At 37.0% G+C, this 18,509-nt stretch overlaps 1 long non-coding RNA gene across 1 annotated transcript in view; it reads left to right on the top strand.

Moving 5' to 3' along the window:
* Positions 1 to 17,223, top strand: part of LOC135321727 (uncharacterized) — a 64,818-nt gene extending 47,595 nt beyond the window's left edge. Inside the window, exon 3 of the long non-coding RNA XR_010381761.1 lies at positions 17,067 to 17,223. This is a non-coding gene — a long non-coding RNA (uncharacterized LOC135321727). The remainder of the gene's footprint in view (positions 1 to 17,066) is intronic.
* The last annotated feature ends 1,286 nt before the right edge of the window (positions 17,224 to 18,509 follow it).

Genomic DNA, 18,509 nt, shown 5'->3' with positions numbered 1-18,509 from the left:
GCTTTTGATATAACAAGTGATTTTCAGCTGACATCTGGATATGTTGTCTATTATGTTATAAGATTCTGGATTTTATTGAAATCTTCTGTTTTAACATGCTTCCCCTAACAATGCTCCTGTGGTTGAAGGGAGGCACCATCTCATTACTGTCAGGTGGGGACAGAAGTCCAGTTTTTCCTTTCAGCCTCTGTTGACACCTGAGATAGAGGGACTCCTTGGAACTGCTAGGTAGGGGTTGGAGTCTGGGCTCCACCCTAGACTCCCACTGATACCAACTTGCCTAGAAGGGAACACTTCCCCACCTTACCTCTACTAACACCATAGGGGTGCTCTTACCACTGCTGAGCAGTGATGAAAGTCTTGACTCTCCAGTAGGTTTCCTGTGGTACCCTTCCCTCAGAGAAGGAGAAGGATGCCTCGTTACCATGGATGGGGTGAAAGTACAGCCTCTGCGTGTGGTCTCTGCTGGCACTCCACGGGGGAGGCAGCCTTGTTGCCCCTGAGTGGAATGTAAGCCTTTACCCTCCCCTAGGTCTCCTCTAGGGGAGGAGGTGGCTTGTTACTAAGTGTAGGTGGAACTCCCAACATGGTCTCTTCTAGCACAGTGGGGTCACAATATTTCACGTTTGGTTCCCTTTTTAAATGTTACTATAATTGCTTGGGGCCTTGTGTCATAAATACAGAGATTTAGAACACTTTGACCCCGATCAGCCTTTGCCAATATTATACGCATTCTTGTGTGTTGCTGTTTACCACTACACAGTAGTATTTATTATTCGCATATGTTGGTGTACCTCAAATTTAAGGTAATCTCTCCTGAATGTCCCAGTTTTCATTTTATAGATTCTGCCATTAGTAATTTTTTTCAATAAGTCTTTAAGAATATCTTTTTAGCATGTTTTATCTTTTCATATAATGAGTTTATATACTAAGTTTGGGCTAATTTTTTTTCTAATGTCCTTATCCCCAACCATTTACAAATGCTTGATCACAAATTCTGTGCCAGCATGGGTGTTTAAGGAGATCATAAGGTTAAGTAAGTAAATTATAATCCAAATTGCATATATAGTACCTCCTAAGGCTTTAATACTCAGATCCTATAGGTGATAATATTGAATTCACAGGGAAATAAAAATTAAAATGCTTAATATTTAATATTTGCTCAATAAATACTAATTCACTTTCGTTCTAAATTTTCTACACTTTAGAAAGTTTTAAGACATGAGAGAGGCCTGAAAATTCATGTTTAGTTTGGAAATATATAAATTGGTGATTTAAACTCTGTATTCAGTCAGCAAGCTCTTTTTATCTTTCCAATTACTCTGCTGAGGAAGCACTTAATGAGCATGTTTTAGATATCACAAATGTAAAACTCACTAAGACAATAAGCTCTTAATCCAGTGCAATTCAACAAATATGCTTTGAGTGCCCGTTAAGTCTAAGGCACTGGACTAACTTCTGAGGAGGCTACACATCTGAGTAAGACCCAATATCTGCCCTTTAACATGGCAAGAATGAATCATTGATGGGGCAAGAAAGGGAAATAAGTCTATTACAGAGCAGTCGCAAAAGCACTGTAATCTCATGCAAGCGCACTAAAGAAATGGAGAGATAGAGCAGCATACAGAAAAGGAAATGTGGCAGGATGTTGGGAACCTTGCACGCCAGGTTTTTTAGGTTTCCATGGAAACAGTTAGGCTTGAATGCATGGGTGCGTAAGGCAGTCTTACCAGGTGCCTGTTATTTGTCTGGAGAAGGGAAAAATTACATTTCCATGACAGTTACAGATTAGCTGAGCAAGTAGTTTTCCAAAGTGATGTACTTGCAAAAAAAAAAAAAAAAAAACAGATAAACACTGTCCAGAGTGAAAATGTTTGTATTCTCCAGTGCCAGCTGGGTAATTAGATCTCCCCTTAGAAAGGACCAGATTGCAGTTTGTACTTTCTGACCATTTTACCCAAGATAGCAAGATCTTCTACACAGAAGCAATTTTCTGAGGGAAAAAAAATCTCATAATATGTAGGTATACAGTAGGAAAGAAAATTGAAAATGGGAGAAAAATTGCCCCAGAGAGAACCATGCAGACATTTTGGAGGTTACTAAAATAAGACAAGGAGTAAGAGTGTGTGTCCACATAGGAAATTCTGAAATATTTATAATGGTATTGAGACACTGAGGCATTTGGCAGTGCGGTGAAGCAATACTTTCTGTTGTGAATTGGGATTTAAGAAAGCAACACCCAACCACACATCACAGATCAAGAGGTGACAAAATAAAAGTGAAAATTAGACAATGTTGCAGAAAGAATCTAACTATATGGGCATAGTCTAAGTTTAGCAAAAAAATATGGTTTAATTTCATACATTTCAGGGACACAGAAGACAAAAATGTTGCATTTGCTTCTTCCAAATAAGGTAAGTAGATGTAGATAGGTAGGTAGGTAGATAGATAGATGCTATTTATGCAATGATTAAGTTGTTTATTGAATTCTAATGGTACAGGTAATAGTGACGAATGTTAACAGCAAACTCTCAAAGAACATAAAAACAATGACATCACATGCAGAAGGCTGTCAAAAAGTTATAGCTTAAATTAAGGATTATTTCTTAAATCCTGGACTATGCAGAATAAAATATTCAGAAGGGAGAGGTTAATTGGAAAAATCTTTTGGAAGGAGGTGAGTTTTGAGTCAGATTTTGAGTCAGATTTGAGTCAGATTTGACTATGGATTGATAATGTGAAGGTGGAAGACTTGTCAGTGCATAGAAATGTTGCTTGCAACCAAAAATGTAATCTATAAACTTTGAGCAAACTTTGATGATGAGTAGATGGTAAATATAAGGGCAAACATGCAAGTTAGGAACAGGAAGCTGTTGGTACTGGATTATCCCCATTCATTGATACAATGTAATTAATTGCTGAGCTACTTTCAAGTGGAATACTACCTCTCTGGGCTTGGTATTTTGAGTACATTTTCCTGGCTTGTGCTTTTCACATCAAATTTCTATTATGGGACCAAGAAGTGTAGGTTTTAGAATAGATACAGGAAGAATATGCTGAGATAGGTGTAACCAGTACCCAATCTTGTGGGGCTTTTACAAAAAACATAGAAGTAATACAGCAATATTGCTACAAATGTTATAAAATATAGAAACATAAAATAACATATATGCAGCATCCTCATATAATTGCTATTTTTATATATTCTCCTTTCCTTTCCATGATTTCTTAAGACACTCACAGTATCTTTTATTGAATGGGTGTGTATATAAAAAATAACATAACCTAGTGTGCTTCTTTGAGGACTGTGTAAGGAAATAAGATAATCAGTGTTAAACCTCTGAAGACCAGGGAGATGGCAATTAACTAAAATCAGGCTTTCTGAAACCATACAGATGTGGAACTGACTATTGGCTTTTATGTTTACTAGCTAAGGGACCTTGGCCAAGCTATTTAATATTGATGAGCCACAATTTCCTTAAATGTAAAGTAGGGATAATAGTACTAACTAAGCCCCAAAGGTTATTATGAGGACAAAATAAAGTTATACAGGTCATTTAGCTCAGTGCCTGTTAAATATTAAGCAATCAATAATTGTTAATTGCTATTATTTTTTAACATAGGTCCAGAGTCACAAGTTATTTGTGATATCCAGATTTTAAAACTACTCCTGCCTTAATAGTTTTAAAGTTAAATTATTTAAAAATCAAATGAACTGAGCTTCCAAGACATTTCTTCTTACTCCCTTAAGTCACACCCATCCCCTCTAACAGCCTAGGGAAACCACTAATCAGCTTTCTACCCAGAAAAAAAAAAAAAGGAGTTTTGTCTTTTCAGCTATTTCATATAAATGGAAACTGTTTAAACTGTTTTGTGTCTAGCTTCTTAACTGAGCATGATGTTTGAGACTTATTCAAGTAATTGTACATATTGATAAGAAATTGCTTAATATTTATCAGGGCAATTCTTCCCCTCTTTACACTTTTTCAGATTATTTTGACTGTCTAAGTCCTTTGTGCACCCGTAAACATTTTATAATCAAATGGTCAATTTTTACAAAAGTATCCTGTGATTTTAATTGGAGTTGTATTTAATACAACACATAGTGGTGTTTATGGGTGCCATGGGAACCAGTCTGTCTGTCTTGCATGAGTTCACTTCATCGATGAGGATGAAACTACAGCTTTTAAATAGGAGATGATTCCATCTTTCCATCTCCAGATAGCTGCATGTAGAGACATCCCCCTTTTCACAAGGCTATTAACTTTAGGGCACATCAAAATGTACCTTCATGCTATATTATCCATAACTATATATATACCTTTGTAGAGAAGTTAAGTTCTGCTCTGTAGATAATTTTGAGAAGAACTACCATCATTACAATACCAACTTTTCTTATCCGTTAACACATGCTATCTTTTCTTTGATATAAGTATTTTTAACGTTCTTTGGCAAAGTTTCATAATTTTAACAGGCACAATTTGAACATCATATGTTGGATTCATTTCTAGATAGTTTATAGTTTTCATTGCTATTATAAAAGGTAGCATCTTTTTTATTTGTTAAGTTATGCTTTCTAATTGTTTGTTTCTGGTGACTAGACTTGAATTGGTATTTGTGCATTTAATCTTACTTCTAGCAACCTTGCTCAAGTTCTGTTGATTGTATCTAGGTACTTCAAAATTTCCTATGAAAACAATAACATAATAAGACTTTTATTTATTCCTTTCCAATCTTTACACCCTAATTCACTTATTTTATCCCAGTCTTGGGCTTCTATTGTAGTGCTAAATAGAAGTAGTAAAAGTGGGAATCCCTGTCCTGTCCCTAAAACTAAAGGGGACAATTCGAACATTTACCCATTTATAACTGTGCATATTTTGGGGATTTGTTGTTAAATCTTGTATCAAGTACAATAAGTCTTCTTCTATTTTTTGCTTATTAAATCGGTTTTGAATTTTGTCAAAATTTTTTTCTGTATCTATTGACATGAGCATATATGGCTTTTTCTATAATCTGTTCGTGCAATGAGTTAAACTAACACATTTTCTGTTAAGCCCACCTTTGCATTCCTTGGATATGTCTAACTTGTTTGAGATGCATTTTTTGAGCGTACTGAGTTTCCTTTGTTAATATTTTGTTTAGGATCCTAACTCTTCCTTCATGAGGAAAATGGGCTATAATTTTTATTTGATTTGATCTAGTTTGGGGTTGTATGAGTCAGAATGAATTATGCTGCACCACAGTAAAAATACTTCCAAAATTTTAGTGGCTAAAGCATTATAGTTTTATTTATTGCTCATGCTACACTCATCTCACATCAGTCACACAGGGACTCAGGATGACAGAGCTTTCACCATCTGGAACATTGCCAGTAACCAGAGAGAGAGAGAGACATAACAAAGCATGCACTGACTATTAAAGATTTTTTTCTGGAAGTCAGACAAATCATAGTTACTCCTATTTCCTTAGCCAAAACCAGGTCAAATAGCATGGCCCTCTTTGAGGGATTAGGCAATTGCAGTCCTCTCAGGTTTGCAGAAGGGGAATAACTAAAAGATTGGTACTACCATAGTTCACATTTGCAGTAAAAAAAATTTAGTTTCTCACCTACTCACATACAAAAATGTGCACTCTCTCCCACCCAAGAGAATTAATACAAAAGTCTTTTCTAATCGTGACGTCAATTCCACAACCCAGAATATCTAGGGAATATGGTGATGTTGTGCAATATCTTGATAATAGGTCTGAGTGTGGATCTTTGTGATTTGAAGGCATATGAACTTCTCCAAAACCCAATATGCAGTAATGGAATCAGGACAGAACACTGCAGTCAACATCCTGGCAGAGGAAAAATTGGAATCACTCAGCATACATTGGTCCCAGATAACGTAGACTTGTCTATAGCAATTCTGAAAAAATTTCCAAAAGACATACTGAGGAATCCATCCCCAAAAGTTGGTGGGGAGTGATTCTTGAATAGGCAATGGTTCTCCTCCTTGGGATAGCTAACTTGTCCAATTTCATCCCTGGATAATTCTTTTTCTTCCCCCTCTCCCCACTTTTTAAATTATGTTATTCTCCATGGCTGTATCTGAAGTGGACATCAGCAAGATGTTCTTCCTAGAACCTAGCAACACTCTCAGCTCACTTCTTGTTTATAGATGGTCAGGAGCCCTGGGATCTTTTTAAGTATCAAACAGCCATGGTTTATTTTAGTCCATGCTGTTGATTCTTTTGACAATCAACAATTTTCTAAAACATATTTTTGACTTCTCTGTGTTATTGCAATCAGCTCTATGAGCAATGACCACACCCAAGTTTCTTTTGAGTCACTATTCTCATTTTGAATATTCCTTTGTTGTTTCTTCTCCTTGCCTCTCTCACTTTCTCCGCTTAGCTGTGGGTACCTGACACCTGTATGAATGCCTCGATTACTGTAGTTGTAGCTTTTACCAAGTATTTAGTACATAATAATAAAGACTCTCTCTTCTCCGGTCTATAATAAAAATTGTCCTCACTATCAAGCATATAACTCATTAGACCAATACCATGTATTTAAGGTTGTTTGATAGCACCCCCTCTATCAAGGTACCAGGATCTGTATCAGTCATCATGAGCCTGATTTTGCCATGTGTGATATTATGATTTATAATAGGAAATATGTATCTGGCCTTTGTCCACTGTTCTTGGCACAGAGCTCCTAAAACCCTTTGAGTTTCCTGGGAGGAGAGTGATAAAGGTGTCTCTTGTTATGTTAATGAGGTGACTTTTGGACAAAAACTGGTTGCCAGAACCCTGTGATTAGATGATTGGAGACTAAAAGCTGCCCTCCCCCTCCCCCTCTCCCCACCTGCCACCACCACCACCACACACACACACACACACCCTGACCTCCAGGGAGGAGAGAGGAGCAGGAGATTGAGTTCAGTTGCCAATGGCCAGTGATTGGATCAATTATGCCTATGTAATCCAGCCTCCATATAAACCCCAAAGGAGAAGGATCAGAGAGCTTTTGGGTTGGTAAACACGTGGAGATTTGGAGAGAATGGCATGCCGAGAAAGGTTATGGGAGCTCCATGCCCTTTCCCTATACCTTGTTTTATGCACTTCTTCCTGAGTTACATCCTTTAATAATAAGCTACAATCTAGTAAGTAAAATGTTTCTCTGACGTCTGTGAGCTGCTCTAGCAAATTAATCAAACCCAAAGAGGGGATCTTGAGAACCTCCAGTCTATAGCCAGTTGGTCAGAAGCACAGGTTCTGGGCTTGTGACTGGAGTCTTTATTGAGGGAAGGGGGAGTCTTGTGGGACTGAGCCCTTAATCTGTTGGTTCTGATGCTATCTCTAGGTAGACAGTGTCAAAACTGAGTCAAATTGTAGTTTATCCAGCTGGGTCTGGAGAAGAGCTTATTGGTCGTCAGAGGGGACACACATGTTGGAACTGGATCCAGGAAGCCAAAAATACCATGGTAACAAACAATACCTAAATCTGGGGGGTGTAAAATAACAAAGTTTTATTTCATGCTAATGATTTGGGGTTGGTTGAAACTCCTCCAAATCATCCTCACTTGGAGACACAGGACCATGAAGTCCTCACTAATCACCCTGGCAGGTTAAGAGGAATGTTGCAAACTGTGTGCTGACTCTTCATGGCTTCCAATCTCTACTAATTCACCAAAGCAAATAATATACTCATGTCTAAGATCAACAGGATCAGAAGGTACAGTGTTACCACATGCCTGGAAGAAGGAAGAAAAGAATATAAGAAATTATTATGCTATCTGCTAGGTGTATCAATGTAAAATTTTTTATTTCACATGAAGAAGTACGAGGGAAAAAACTGGATGCAAGTGTTGGCTGGGATTGTTTCAGCTCTAACCATGCTGGACCCCTCAGGCTAGTATGAGCACCAGGTCTTTCTGATAGATGGGGTCCTATTACAGAGATGGAAGCATCAAACCTTTAGGACTGATTCCACTGAACATTCTCTACATCATACCAAGTCATTTTACTCCAACTCATGCTCACCAAATTATCTTTGAATAAGTTATCTTTCTATGTAGCTTGCTCTCAAGGAAAAAGAAATGCACTAGAAAGATGTGAACAGTCTGTCCCTTTATGATCATAATTCTCAGTGAAATTTAGTAAATCAGCATTATGCTTTTATATCTTGTGTGAGATTTGTAGCATGGGTTGGCATTACCAAATCTGATCAGCTCTGCTAGACTCACATGATTAAACTCCTAAAAGTGCTAAATTCCAAGGAAAATCACTGCTCAAAAATCTGGAAGCAAGGGGAATCAAGCTGACATTTTTTTCCTTTGGCTCAAGACCACATGAAATGGCATTTCTAAAAAACGAAAACAAACAGCAATCCAAAATCTTGCATTTTTTCTTTCCTTTAAAAGAGGTAAAGTGAAAAATATAAGACAAGGAGGCATGGAAGGAAGAAGCCTCAAATTGTGTTTGGCTCAGAATCAGCTGGAAGCATCTGCCTGTAGGGGAAAAAGCTGGTCACCAGGTCAGAGGCTACAGCTTCAAAAAAGTCAAGTCAGGAAACAAGACACGCATATAAAGCACAGTGATGAGCTGCTGAGCACAGTGAAAATCATCCAGGGCTGATGGAAGGATCAGCACCTTGGTCAATAGATGGAAAAGCAATGCGAAATCATTGCATGGAATACCTGTTACAGGAGTGGCTTCACCACAAGCCAGCAGGAATTCTTGTCAGCCTGGAGCAGGGCATGCGTCTCAGCATGAGAATGAGAGTGAGTGTGGGTGCTGAGACACCCAGGGCTCCCTGCTCTCTACCACTAAGCTTCTAGATCCACCCTCCATAAAGAACAGTCTCCATTCAGAAGTGAGTAAAAGTCAAAAAATGGATTATCTTGTGCCCATCAGACTCAGGTTAAAAGGGAAGACTGGAATATTAACGCCCCAGCTCCCAAAATGAAGGATATTATAGGCATCAGAAAAGTATGGACCAGCAGTTTTTCACAAATTAGAATAATTTGCTTAAGATATTAAAATTAAAGAAAAAAGTTAAAAATTAAGAAACAAATCATTGCTGGAAAAAATAACTTAGTAACACATGCAAACTCTCAAATCAGAGATAAAAATGTAGCTTTCAAAGCTCCAGGGGAAAAAAAAATTTCCATCAATAAGGATATAGTTAAATAGATTTTAGAATTTTAAAAAGTTGGTAAAAGGATATAGGAAACAAAAATAAGTCAAGAAGATTATCAATCAATTTATCTACCCATCTATCTATCTATCTATTTAGAGAGAGAGAGAGAGAGAGAGATGAAAAAATAAATAAATAATGCTGGAATAAAATTACTAAACTAAATCCAAAATTGACTCATCTTACAGAGGGAAAATGTATACCCTTTAGATTTGTCTTCTTTTCTGGAGAAAACTATTTGCATATAATTAGTTTCCTACAAATTAACATCCAGCTTTAAAGAGCTATAAAACGTCTGCTGCTAATCACTGGTAAATCAAACAAAGGCACATGTCCCTGGGGTCAGTAGATCCTTAGGCAGGCTTATTAGCACAGCATGACAATGAAGGTCATGCTGTCATTCTTTTGCCTTATGTGGATTTAGGATAATCTTTCTTAGCAACCCTTCCTTGTGATAAAAAGTAATCTCCAAATAGTGTTGAATTTACATATGGTATTAGAATATGCATCTGTAAATTCATTTATTTTTCTCTTTCAATTGTGCTGCTATGAACACTGGAGTGTATGGATTCTTTGAATTGTAGTTTTCTCTGGATATATACTCAGGAGTGGGGTTGCTGGATCATATGATAAGTCTATATGTAGTATTTTAAGAAATCTCCATACTGTTTTTCATATTGGCCACACCACACTAAACTCCTACCAACAGTGTAGGAGGATTCCCTTTTCTCCACACCCTCTCCAGCATTTATTGTCTGTGGACTCATTAAGGATGGCCATTCTGACTAGTGTCAGGTGACACCTTATTGTAGTTTTGATTTGCATTTCTCTAATAATTAGCAATATTGATCATGTTTTCCTATACCTTATGGCCATCTGAATGTCTCTATTGAAGAAATGTCTGTTTAGATATTCTGCCCATTTTTTGATTGGGTTTTTTGTTGTTGTTGTTGAGTTGTATGAGCTGTTTGTATGTTCTGGAAATTAAGCCCTTGTCAGTCACATTGTTTGCAAATATTTTCTCCCAGTCTGTGGGTTGTCTTTTCATTTTATTTATGGTTTCTTTTGCTGTGCAAAAGTTTATCAGTTTAATTAGGTCCATTTGTTTATTTTTGCTTTTACTTCTATTGCCTGGGTAGACTGCCCTAGGAAAGCATTGCTGAGATTTACGTCAGAGAATGCTTTGCCTGTCTTCTCTTCTAGGAGATTTATGGTGTCCTGTCTTACGTTTAAGTCTTTAAGCTATTTTGAGTTTATTTTGTGTACAGTGTGAGGGAGTGTTTTAACTTCACTAATTTACATGCGGCTGTCCAACCTTCCCAACACCACTTGCCAAAAAAACTGTTTAGAAATAAATCATGTTTTGACTGAACATTTAAATACAAGTGTTTGTTTCACAAACATTTAAGTTGGGCTTATTGTTTTTCCTGTCACTTTATATCCAGGATCTTTAGAGCTAAGTTAACAATGAATTTTAATTGAAAATAGAAGGGGCATGATTAATTTGGACCTGGGAAAGCACCACAGGAGCCTATTGCTATAATATCAAGGTGCCCCTATAATCAGGAGTATTTTCCACTTTTGGCTCTTCTTCCTCATATTTATGTTGACTCAGAACTTAAACACGAAGAGAAGAAGGTCTATCACACTGCCTACACAGTCTCACCAGTGGTTTACCTCCAGCTCTGCTGATGAGGTATCATTATGGCTTAGTTTAAGCTGCTTGAGCCATTGCATCTCATAATCAAACAATGCAGGTTCCCTTGTTTGTACCAAATATTTTTAAATCTTGTACACTGTCAATTGGCATCATTAGGAGAAATAAAAATGATTATCAATATATTGCAATGCAATTTATATTATCTAAGAATTATAGCAAACAGGGATTTTTTAGGCTACTATAATAAACCATCAGGTTGATCCCTTCTATTCATCTCACCCCAAATTTAGAACTGAGGAAACTAAGCTCCACCCCCTCCCAAAGAAAGGGATTCTCAAAAGATGAACACATTAGAAATCAAGTATAATGCTTCTTTATTCTGTGCTATTACTACATTGTAAATATCCTGGTACCTTTTTTCACCAAGATAAGAAACTTTCTTTCATATTCAAATTACAAGTCATGTTTTTGATTCCTTCTGTGTGGAAAATAATGCCAACAAATGCTTAATTAAAATATTTACACATTAATACCAACACCAGGCAAAGTCACTACCAAAAAAGAGAATTACAGACTAATATCAGTGATCAACACAGATGCAAATATCCTTACCAAAATATTAGCAAATAGAATCCAACAGCACATAAAAAAGATTATACATCATGATCAAGTGGGGTTCATCCCAGGGACACAAGGATGGTTCAACATACACAAATCAATCAATGTAATACATCATATCAACAAGATCAAGGACAAAAACCATATCATCTCAAAAGATGCAGAAAATGCATTTTGTAAAATTCAACACCCATTTATGATAAAAACTCTCACCAAACAAACAACCCAATCCAAAAATGGGCAGAAGACCTAAAAAAGGAATTCTCCAAGGAAGAAATACAAATGATCAATAGGCACATGAAAAAATGCTCAACATCACTAATTATCAGAGAAATGAAAATCAAAACTACAATAAGGTATCACCTCACACCAGTCAGGATGGCCATCATTCAAACACCCACAAATGACAAATGCTGGAGAGGCTGTGGAGAAAAGAGAACCCTCCTACATTGCTGGTGGGAATGCAGTTTAGTGCAGCCACTGTGGAAAACAGTTTGGAGATTCCTCAAAAGACTCGGAATAGACTTACCATATGACCCAGGAATCCTACTCCTGGGCATATATCCAGAAGGAACCCTACTTCAAAATGACACCTTCACCCCAATGTTCATAGCAGCACTATTTGCAATAGCCAAGACATGGAAACAGCTTAAATGTCCATCAACAGATGACTGAATAAAGAAGATGTGGTGTATTTATACAATGGAATACTATGCAGCCATAAAAACTGGCAACATAATGCCATTTGCAGCAACATGGATGTCCCTGGAGAATGTCATTCTAAGTGAAGTAAGCCAGAAAGAGAAAGAAAAATACCATATGAGATCGCTCATATGTGGAATCTGAAAAACAAACAAACAAATACATACAAAAGCATAAATACAAAACAAATAGACTCACAGACATAGAATACAAACTTGTGGTTGCCAAGGGGGTGGGGGGGTGGGAATAGAGAGACTGGGATTTCAAAATTGTAGAATAGATAAACAAGATTATACTGTATAGCACAGGGAAATATATACAAGATCTTGTGGTAGCTCACAGCAAAAAAAAAATGTGACAACGAATATATGTATGTTCATGTATAACTGAAAAATTGTGCTCTACAGCGGAATTTGACACAACATTGTAAAATGACTATAACTCAATAAAAAAAGTTTTAAATAAATAAATAAAATATTTACACATTAGAATAATACCTCTGAAGCTCTGTTTATTTGTGACCTCATACCATTTCTCTCTACATCTTTTTTCCTTGTGTTGAGCAGACAGAACTCAGAGTCCAAGAGAATTTGCAGGACAGAGTAGCAGAGAACAGAGAAGGACACAGAGGGAACACTGCAGATTTACCAAGGGCCTCCCTTGATTATTCGACTGAATACTGATTGGCTCATGCACGTGAGGGGACTAACTGAGGCCAAAGAAAAAATCACTTAAAACCACGTAAAGGATAAGAGGTAAGAGTATTCAGTGCTCACACAGGGCAGGGAACCATGCTTAGTTCCCCCTGGAGATTCTGATGATTTATGAGCCATTGTACAGAATACACAGAAGCTCTTTTCTCACTAATGAGGATTTAATTAGCCTGAGCACTGCTCTGGTCTCACCTAACAAATCTTAAAAGCTGCAATCAGTAGGATCAAACTATCTCCAAGTAACTGCATTCCAGAGCCAAACTAAATGCTCTTTACAGAAACACAAAACTAACTAGCACCCAATGAGGTAAAATTCATCATGTGTTTCATCCAATCAAAAATCACCAGGCATGAAAAGAAACAAGGAAATAAGACCCATAGCAAGGATATAAATCAGTTAATTGAAACCTACCTAGAATTGAGACAGATGTTAGAATTAGCAGACAAGGATATATTATACCAATTATTACCACTACAACTCGAGATGAAAACAACGTGTTCAAAGCTAAGTAGTGGAATGGAAGACGCCACAAGACCCAAATCAGATCGCTGGGAATGAAAACTACACTGTACGAGGTGAAAATGCACTAGATAAAATTAAAAGAAGATTGGATCTTGCCAAACGAAATATTAATGAATTTGGAGGCATAGCAATAGAAGCTCTTCAAATAAAACAAAGACATAAAAGAGAACCAGGGAAAATGAGCAGCGTCTCAATGAGCTGTGCTATGGGACAACTTTAAGAAACCTAATACACCTGTAAATAATGCCCATAAAAGAGCAGAGAGGGAGAAAGGGACAGAACAAACTATTGAAGGGAATAATAGCTGAAATTTTCCAAAATTTAATGAAAGCTATAAACTCACAGATCCAAGAAACTCAACAAACAAGAAATTTAAGAAGACATATACAAAAACTACTCAAAACTGGTGATAAATAAAATTCTACAAAGCAGCCAGAGAAGATACACCTACATTCAGAGGAACAAAGATAAAACAAATCAGAATAAATTTTTAAATATTCAATTCATACAATGTATGTTCTCTGATAACAAGGAAATTAAATTAGAAATCACTTACAGAAAGATACCTTAAAATACCCAGATTTTGGAACCTAAATAAGTCATGGATAAAACAAGAAATCAAAAGAAGATTTGGAAAATATTTTTAATGAAAAGTAAAACACAACATACCAAAATTTCTGGGATGTTGCTAAAGCAGTTCTGGTAGGGAGAGGATTTGTGGCACTAAAACATGTATTCCATCAGGACAAAAAGCTATTAAATCAATTGTCTCAACATCCTTTTAAGAAACTGGAAAGGGGAGAGCAAACTAAACCCAAATGAGTAGTAGAAAAGAAATAATAAAGGCCAGAGTGACAAGTAACAAAATAGAAAGCAGAAAAACAAGAAAGTCAGTGAAGCCAAAGCTACTTCTTAGAGAGAGTAATAAATCTGATAAACCACTAACCATGAGAAAACATAAGTTATAAGCATAATAAATAAAAAAGAAAATTTTGTAACTACGTAAGGTGACAGATGTTAACTAGACTTATTGTGGTGATCATTTCTCAAAGCACACAAATATCAACTTATTATGTTATACATTTGTAACTAATAAAGTGTTATATGTCAATTATATCTCAATTTTAAAAATATGTAATAAATGAGAGGTGACATCACTGAAGATTCTACAGGCATTATAAGAATGATAGTGAAGTACTATCTCTTTAAAACTTAAAGACAGTAAATTCAACCACTTAGGTGAATGGGCAAACTCTTTGAAAGACACAGTATATCAGTGCTCACTCATAAATAAACAATATGAATATCTGATATCTCATAAACAAGTTAAATTTGTAGTTAAAAACTTCCTTACAAGGAAACGCCAGTCCTAGGTAGCCTTACTGGAGAAGTCAACCAATCATTTCAAGAGTAAATAATGCTCATACTGTACAAACTCTTCTAGAAAACTGAAGTGGACAAAATGTCCCCTGTCTTAGACTGCTCTGGCTTCCATAACAAAATACCACAAGCTAACTGGCTTAAACAGAAGAAATTTGTTTCTTGCAGTTCTGGAGCCTGGGAAATCCAAGATCAAGGTTCCAGCAGGGTAGATTTCATTCTGAGGCTTCTTCTCTTGACTTGTAGGTGGCCACAATCTCACAGTGTGCTCACATAACCTCTTCTTTGTGCAAGCATGGGGGTGGCAGAAGGAAGAGAGAGAGAGAGAAATAGAGAGACTTCAGCGAGATCTCTGGTGTCTCTTCTTATAAGTGCACTTATCTCATCATGGGGGCCCCACTCTCATGACCTCATCTAGCCTTAATTACCTCCTAAAAGCCCCGTCTTCAAATACTATCACACTGGGTGTTAGGGCTTCAACATACAAATTTGCAGAGGGGACACAAACATTCAGTCTTTACTATCTCCCAACTCATTCTACAAAACCAATATTACTTTGATACCAAAGCCAGACAAAGATATTTTTAAAAGTACAGATAAATATCCCTTATGAGCATAAATGCAAACAAAATTTTAGTAAATTCAATCTAGCCATGTACAAAAAAGATAATACCTCACGAGCAAATGAAACTTATCCTGGGAATGCAAGAATGGCTTATCATTCAAAGGATCCATCAATGCAACACACCATACTAATAAACAAAAAAAGAAGAAAATATCTGATAATCTCAATCCAATGCAGAAATGGATTTGACCAAATTCAACTTCCATTTCTTTTTTTAAAAAAATCTTAGCAAATCAGGATTAGAAGGAAATTTCTGCAACCTGATAAAGAGCATCTATGAAAAACCTATGAAAGTTATTATGTTATTATGATTTTGGTTCTTACTGTAGGGCAGTATTCCATTACCAAAATTCATCCAACTGTTCACTTAAAATGGATGAACTTTATCTTATATTAATGATGTGTCGACGAAGCTGGGGAGAAGTCATGTAATAAAATACCTCATGCAGAATGTTCTTTTACACTGCTTCTAATTATTATCTGGTCAACTCCTATATATTTCTATTGTAAGAGACTTCACAACCACATGCGAAAAAAAAAAAAACGATTCCGTTTAAAAACAACACAAATCATGCTATTCCTTTCATCAAGACAAATAGGTGTCCTGTCAGCTTCTTCCTAATAATTTTCATCCTATTTTCTTCAGTGGCATTGTTCTGTCAACGATTCATCATATTTTGTTGTTTTAAGACCTTTCACAATGTTTTAAATTTGTGTGCACCAACAGTATCATAATAACCCATTTCTATACATACTCCAAAACTTTCCTCCTAATTATTTTATTTCTTCCACTCCATGAACAAATGCCCCTGGTTACTTCAAACTGCCTTTGTCCTGGGGAGTTGGATACCCTTTATTTACACTGCCTCAACAAAATGATTAGCAAGAATGTCTTATCACTATTACGTGATAGTGTCCTCAGGCAGAATCTGAAGTCTTGTTGGAACTAAAGGTGGCAGAAGCTGTGGCTATTTTTACCCAGTTGTAGGTGAGACCACAAAGAGGTGTCAGCGTGAGGCGCTACCAGAAGGACCAGCTGGTCTCATTAATGCCACACAGATGAGGAGAGTCAAGAGTAGTTACAGGGCACAAAAATAAAAAATAAAAACAAGGAAATCAGAGCAAATGATATAAGAGCCAGGGAGAAAACTAACCTGAGAATGGAGGAAAGCAAATAAGACCAAACCAAAAATCAGAAAGTGATGTCTACAAAAATAGAGGAATGGGGGACTAAGAAATCAATGAATTACTGGAATCTTCAGAATCAGACAAAAATAGAGAGGATGCTTTTACAGGGATTAACCCTGAGAAAGTGCGCTTGGATAGACACAGTATTTGCAGATAATTCCTTCCAAGTTTCTGCCCACAGTCTCTAACTTTGATCACATGTCCCACCATCCCTGAACTCACATAGGTCCTGCTGGCCCAGGAAGTCTTCGTTCCAGAAAACAGGTGATAGGTTTATAGAATGAGGGGAGGAGAGCCAGGACAAACAGTGCAATTAAAATAATCCTTCAGCTGAATTCTCAAGCCACCCATGTCCAAACCAGGTATCTTTCTTACTTCCAATTTTTGCCTCTACCCTATGTTGTAACCTTTCTTGGTGCCACTTTGTAAAACCCTGTTATATGTTCTCATCTGCTTATCCCCTGATTCAGTTCCATGGATGGCAGAAGACAGTTGCAGCTGATTTAAGGATGTGGCTAGAATCTTGCATGTCCTTGGCTTCTTAATCAGCCTAGTCCCGACCTCATAGTGGTGGCAGACATCATACACTGACAAGATGGATTGTTTGGAAGACCTTTCTAAAACCTGCAGAGAGTGCTTGGTGAAGGTATGTCCTGGTTGTTAATATTACTATAAATATAGGAATTAATACTGTACCAGAATCCAAATGAACACATTTTAGGCAACAGGGCTAAGAGCCCTTATCAAACTGGGTGTAGAAGAGTTAAATTATACCTCTAATTATGGTTGTCCCATAATGCACCTGAGTAAGATGAAACTCTGAATAAAACAGAATATGAATTAGGACAGGAAGAGAGGTTCTGATTTGAGGAATTGTATAAAGTTCAGAAAAGCTTTGAAAACTCAGAGAATCGCTGAGTTCTTTTTTCTCCCCCCTCACTCTATGATGTAACCAAAACCTACCTTAAAATGCCATCATCCATTGTTCTTATCATTAATATGTTTCCTATTTTGTTATTTTTATGAATCTGTTCACACTTAATCCTATTACAGGCTCCACTGGCTATCAATGTAATTTAAAGGGATGGTTCCTCCGGGTATGTTCTTTTTTTTTTTTAATTAAAATTAATAAAAAATATTTTATTGAATTTCAGGAACTTGGTACTTTTAAATTTCAAATCTTTGCACACAATCCCACTACACTTTCTAGAATAGTGGAGGACTTGAAGCTTGTCACTTATCTCCTTGTGTCACACAGCAGGGAGTCCCAAGTCCTGACACAGCCCCCTGTTCCAAGGAGGACGATGTGAGGGGTGATGGATTTACGGGGCTCAACCGTTGGAGTGGAGGCTCCACTGATGTGAGAGGAAGGTCAATCCCCAAATCGTGCATAGACACCTTGGAATGCCTCACAGGTATGTTCTTAATTGAGGTCACTGTCAGCAGCTGAAGTTCAGTGCCCCTGACCAATAGGGAACGTTCCACTGGTCTTTGCTCAGGAACGTGCCTACTGGGCTTGTTTGTTGAACTGGAACTCACCCACAAATTGCAGCCTCTGTATCTAAGGAATGTGCTTTCTCATTTGATAAAATATATTACTTCTTGGTCTCCCCCATATCCAAAACATACTCCATTTTCAGAAAGATTCTGTGAGACAGTGTTTGGGTAATACGGAAGGCACAAGGATGTAATAAATACACAAAGTGATTTACAGCGTGTCAGTCACAAGAGAGTCGGCCTCCTCTCTGAGGGAATTTTTTGTGTGTGGTTTTACTCATAAAAATGAAAAACATATGTAGTGGATAGTGGAAAATATATTTAAAGGAATAATTTGTTTTCTATCAAGGGGCAAAATAACCAACTGGAGGCCACAGTAGTGCTCCTGCCTTTTAATCCCAAAATGAAATGAGACT

Source organism: Camelus dromedarius, chromosome 7 (genome assembly GCF_036321535.1).
Source record: "Camelus dromedarius isolate mCamDro1 chromosome 7, mCamDro1.pat, whole genome shotgun sequence".
Taxonomy (NCBI): domain Eukaryota; kingdom Metazoa; phylum Chordata; class Mammalia; order Artiodactyla; family Camelidae; genus Camelus; species Camelus dromedarius.
Note: the sequence above shows the minus strand (reverse complement) of the source record. Positions and strands in the feature narration are given on the sequence as shown.